Source organism: Pygoscelis adeliae, unplaced genomic scaffold (genome assembly GCF_000699105.1).
Source record: "Pygoscelis adeliae isolate BGI_AS28 unplaced genomic scaffold, ASM69910v1 Scaffold786, whole genome shotgun sequence".
Taxonomy (NCBI): Eukaryota; Metazoa; Chordata; class Aves; order Sphenisciformes; family Spheniscidae; genus Pygoscelis; species Pygoscelis adeliae.
Genome location: NW_008824912.1, coordinates 194,683 through 199,780, shown reverse-complemented (window position 1 = coordinate 199,780; position 5,098 = coordinate 194,683). Strand labels below are relative to the sequence as shown.

Below are 5,098 nucleotides of genomic sequence, written 5' to 3'. Positions count from 1 at the left end.
AAAGAGCACCTAAAGGAAACGTAAGGAGTCAGGAAAAATCCAAAAGTAAAAAAAAAAAAAAAAAAAAAAATCAACCAGTGCAAAACTAGAGATAACATACGAGGTGCTCTGTGAACAATCTAGTTTCATTTGTGTAACTCGTGGTACAAGCACTTAGTGCCTTGGGTAAGTATCCCTTTTTACTTTTTAGTATAAATCTCATAATCCAGATTTGATCAACTATTATTAAAAAAAAAAAAAAGAAAAAAAAGTGGATTGAAGCCAAGAAGGATACAGTGGTAATAAGAAGGAAGTCAATAAGCTAGTTTTATATTTAGCCACCACCTCATTCTCCAATACTATATGGCAGGACTTTTAGGAGTACTGCATCCTGACTACTTCGTTTATCAGTACTTAAATTAGTTGGTGTCAGGTCTGGGTATTTTAAGCACCTGATGGCTAATACAGACCATCGATTCTTCTCTTTCAGAGCATGATTTGAGCACTAGTCAGAAAGGTATTTCCCCCAATGGTGTATTAGTGCAAAAGGTGCAAATTTTGTTTAACCCTTTCCTCAAAGAGAGTGAGCTAACCGACTGAAATATCAACTCTTTCTGCAGAGTTCTTCATCACAAGGTGAGAAATACCAGGAAGCAAACTCGCTTGGATGGAATAAGCAGTTTGTTCAACACAAGGAGGAAATAATTAGAAAAGATAACTACATATTTAAGCATTCACAGGTATAAACATATTCTTTGATATGTAAAACCCTACTCACTTTTCTAAGTAGGGTTCTTAAGCAGCTAAGTTCCTGGCACACACTCTGACATTCTTGTTACTAAGTTTATTTTAATCCATACACAAGCCAGTCGCTGCGTTTGTAGAATATTTCTGATGCCTCGTTGCCTCCCTCCATTACAGGAGACCCCAACTCAGTTTTACTATAAAGCGAACGCTAGGCAACCTCCAACATCTGCAGAACGTTCTTCTTCCTGACTGCTTACACAAGCCAAGCGAGCAACAGGACAGAAGGGATCCGCGCTGTCTGGGCTGGAATAGAAGCGAGCCACATCCCCAGAAAGCAAGGCAAAAAGGCGAGTTTCAGCTCTAACTCGGCATCTACCTGTTACATTTCAGCAAAGCTACCGCTCCTCTCCGCAGCTGCACCGCTCGTTCCAACGCACGCGTGCATCCTTACCTACGCACAACAAAACACCGCAAAGCCGAACACGTTTCCACCTAATTCGAAATCACTGTCAAGGATCTCATCCTGCCTGCGAAGCACTCAGAAGCTATTCAAAACCAAGCTTTCAACAGCAGTCGAAACACAAACCGATGTTTCTTAAATATATGGGTATGAAAGAAAGTTAAAGCAACCGTTCAGAAAATAACTGCACCACAGCTAACTTGGTAAGGGACAGAAAACCCCACCCACGGGCCTCTGAACTCCACCGTATCTCGTAGGAAACGCAGTGAGGACTTCACACTAGTTTGCATTTATGAAGAATAAGTGTTTTTAGCACAACTATGATTTTTCATCAGTATATTTAAAAATGTTCTGGAATGGAGTAAACCCCGGCACCCGTTTCACAGAAGGGGAAACTGATAAAAAGCAGTTATGACACCAGCACGTTCAATCAACAGCTATAGGATGGGAACAGAATCCCAAGCAGCTATCCCTGCAAACTGGACATCCTTGTGCATCCAAATGCACCAAGGCAGCACGAACCAGAAAGCTATTGAACTGTTTAGGGAAGCTGAGATTCCTTCCTCTTGGAACTCAAGTGAAAGAAGTCCCGCAACAAGCGATACACGCTTTTATTTCTCATCCTGCCTAAAGGACTAGAGATCCAGAGGGAATTGAGAAAACCAGCTACCGAAGGTTGTGTTTAAGGGGGCTGTAACACAAACATATCGCCTAGTGAAACAAAAAGTCCTCAAGAAGGAATAAAGCGAAGTTTTGAAGCAACAAATTTTAACACTGGAGTCCTGACTGTCATTGTACTTGACCAAAATATCATAAAAATGCTCATGGAGATCCTTAGGCGAGGAGTAAGAGCGCAGTACTTCACGCAGACCAAATACCTCCCTCTATCTCACAGCCGTGGTAGGTGCTCGTACTCTCGCCTAATGTGACCCCTGCTACCTACAGGCAACCCCACAGCGTGCTTGCTTTCACTATTAATACATTTTAAGTTTCAAATATCACACAGATAACACACAGGTAAGCTACGCACTTAAACACATTCAAGCCAGTCGTAAGCCAGAAGCAAAATATAAACGCGGTATTAATCCTTTTGTGCAAGGCGTCAGAATTTTCTAGCGTAATGCCCGCAGCCAGGAATGGACACGAACCGCCGGCTCCTGGGAATTATAACGGACATGCGGGATAACCATTACAACTGCAGGTAGCTCTTCAAAGACTTAAACTAAGCCCTCTCTTTGCCCTTTTGTTTGCCCATTAAACTAAGCACACAGGAGCAAGGAAAACCCCCGTGAATGCTTTTCACCAATTTAGGGGGAGTCTAGAGAGCATTACAGAGTGCTCCGGAGCAGCCAGTAAAACCAGCAAGAACACGAAGGGAAAAACGTCCTGGGAAAGGTTGAGCTGTTTATGAAATAATTCTGCTCTGAAAGCAAGCACTAACAGTTTGGATTGGGTGTTAGCCTGCTGCTGCGCTGCTGGGAGGACAGGAAACTTTGCTTAGAAACTTCAAAAACACGTATCTAAAAAAAAATCCACACAAGTGGACAGCAAAGACAAAAAGAATACGCTCAACCTCACAGCAACACAACACGTTCCCGGAGGAAAACCAGGCGTATTAACAGCAAATAACACATCTTTCAAACACGAGGCATTTTTTCCTTTTGACAGAGGACTGCTGGGGAGAGGGGGCTGCTAAACTGGTTTTCCTCTGAGCACTTCCAGTTATTAAAAAAAAAAAAAAAAAATCCTCTTGCGAAGAACATATCCACTGTTGTACAACTGTCCCAGAAAACAAAGACCACGGGGAGAAAGTGGCCCATTTTCTTCAGTCTCCAAGAACCCCGTGTACAGGTCATGTTTTCAAAGGCTCAATCCTACACACTCTAGAATGAAGCAGCATTTAAAGTCTATGAATAAACACCTACTGTTAGAATTATTAGAATACCCCATTTTTGGGTACCATACTAAAATCAACTCAATTACACCAGAGCTAACATAGAGCCTATGAAAACAACTGCAAGAGAAGTTTAGCTGTGAGTGAGTTTCCCCCTCCTGGACAGGCTGCATCAAAAACAAAAGACTAGTTTTCTATTTCAGTTACAGTTATCCCACTAGCGTACCCAACCACGTAATATTTTTCAGGAACGTATGTTTGGGAGCTCCCCTAAATACTGTTTTTGTAGCTCTCCCTCCAGCCCATGGGGCAGGCTCCTCTACCCATTTCTTGTCAGTTCCCAAAAAACACCTTAAAGCGATAATTCCTCACCACATGTTGAAAATATTGTGACTAATAATACACTCCACCCATTTTTTCCATCACGAAGGATTTCAAAATATAAAACTTGACAAACAGTGAGAGAAGCCAGACGGAATTTAGAAGGGGAAAGTCAAATTTTATTTCCAATTAAAAGATGCTATAAAAACATAAAATGTTCAAGCAAGGTATTGATAAAAGTGGAAGAGCTATCCAGTCACAGCAAGCTTCTTCCTCAAAATTACATTTTTCCTCACTCTTCTGGATAACGTAGCTTTTCCTTTAAATCCCCAAAGAAAAAAGAATTAAAAAAAATACTCCTCCTCCTTTTTGAGAAAATACATTTAATGCATTAGAAGCAGAGCTGCTCCACGTACACAGAGAATCCACACTTGTAATAAACACTTGATCGAGTTCAAGAACTGAGACCTAGATCTACATTACAGTGACTAAATCCTAAAAATGATACCAGTGATGCAATTAAAATGCACGCAAGAACTTCGGTACAGGTGTCTACAATACCACTGTTTGCAAAACACATCTCCTAATTAGCATGGCTTTAAATAATGCTGATAATAATCCGGCCCTGTAAAGCTTGCCAAATGAATCATTGAGATTGCAAAATAAAAGGCATGAGGAATTCATTAAAGAGCTGTTAAACTCTCCTTTGTTTATCTTTCCCCTGTCAGGTGTAAAAATAAATAAATATCGGTTTGTATCTCTGGATTTCTTCCGAACGCTCAGCTTCACAATACCGCGCCGGCGAAGAACCTCCTCAGGAGGTACCAACCGTTTTTTTCCTCCGTTTCAAAAGAGAAATCCTCCCACTATTACAGTCCTGAAAATCTGCTCCATTCTCTATTTGTCATCTGGGATTGAGTTATCAGACACTACTTGTATTACTTTGGGAACTGACATGTCTATTTAGAGAGACACAAAGGCAATCCAGCAGCACAACCCCTTCTTCCACCAGCACCTTTCGCAGCACCTCTCCTTCTCCCCTCGGCCAAATTTTACAAACACTTTCTTCTGGGGAGGGGGGAGGACACCTCACTAGTTTCCCAGCATGACAGAAAACATTTCCAGCCACTTTTGCACTTGTTACAGCCTTGTGAAAAACCACCTATATCCCCCCAAAGGAACAGCATTATTTTTTCAAGGGGTCTTTTTGTTTGTTGGTGGTTTTTTTTTTTTTTTAAAAAAAAGAGGGTCACTTCCCCCATTTCAGCCTGCAATTAAAATGGAGGCAAGGCCAGGCGATCTATGTCTGGCTTTAGGGGGAGACAATAACCCAAAACAGGCCTGGCTTTTAAAAAAAAAAAAAAAAAAAAAAAAGAGGAGAGGGAGAAAGAGAGCGAGAGAGAGAGACAGGCAGAAAGAGAGAAATACAACATGCTTCACCAGTATTATTACCTCATCCCTTTTTCCAAGCAGTTTTGAACCACACTCCTGACAAACTCTTGGTCCAACTTGCACGGATGCTGGTTTTTAGGGGGCGGAAAGGGTTTTAATGCTGGAGCCGGGATTGAGGCTGGCTATTCGCAAGTGGAGCTGCTGTTAAAATGCCCCCTTGTCTCTTCTCCTCTCCCTTGAGCTGGGTGTTGACGCAGCAGAAATTACCAGCTGGAAAATTCCCCTTTTGGAGGTTACGGGGGGGG

At 41.9% G+C, this 5,098-nt stretch overlaps 1 protein-coding gene across 2 annotated transcripts in view; it reads right to left on the bottom strand.

Moving 5' to 3' along the window:
* Positions 1 to 5,021, bottom strand: part of ZBTB46 (zinc finger and BTB domain containing 46) — a 55,256-nt gene extending 50,235 nt beyond the window's left edge. For both annotated transcript variants that reach the window (XM_009324961.1, XM_009324962.1), the window contains exon 1: positions 4,854 to 5,021. The gene's annotated coding sequence lies outside the window, so the exon portion shown is untranslated. The remainder of the gene's footprint in view (positions 1 to 4,853) is intronic.
* Positions 5,022 to 5,098: the final 77 nt, after the last annotated feature.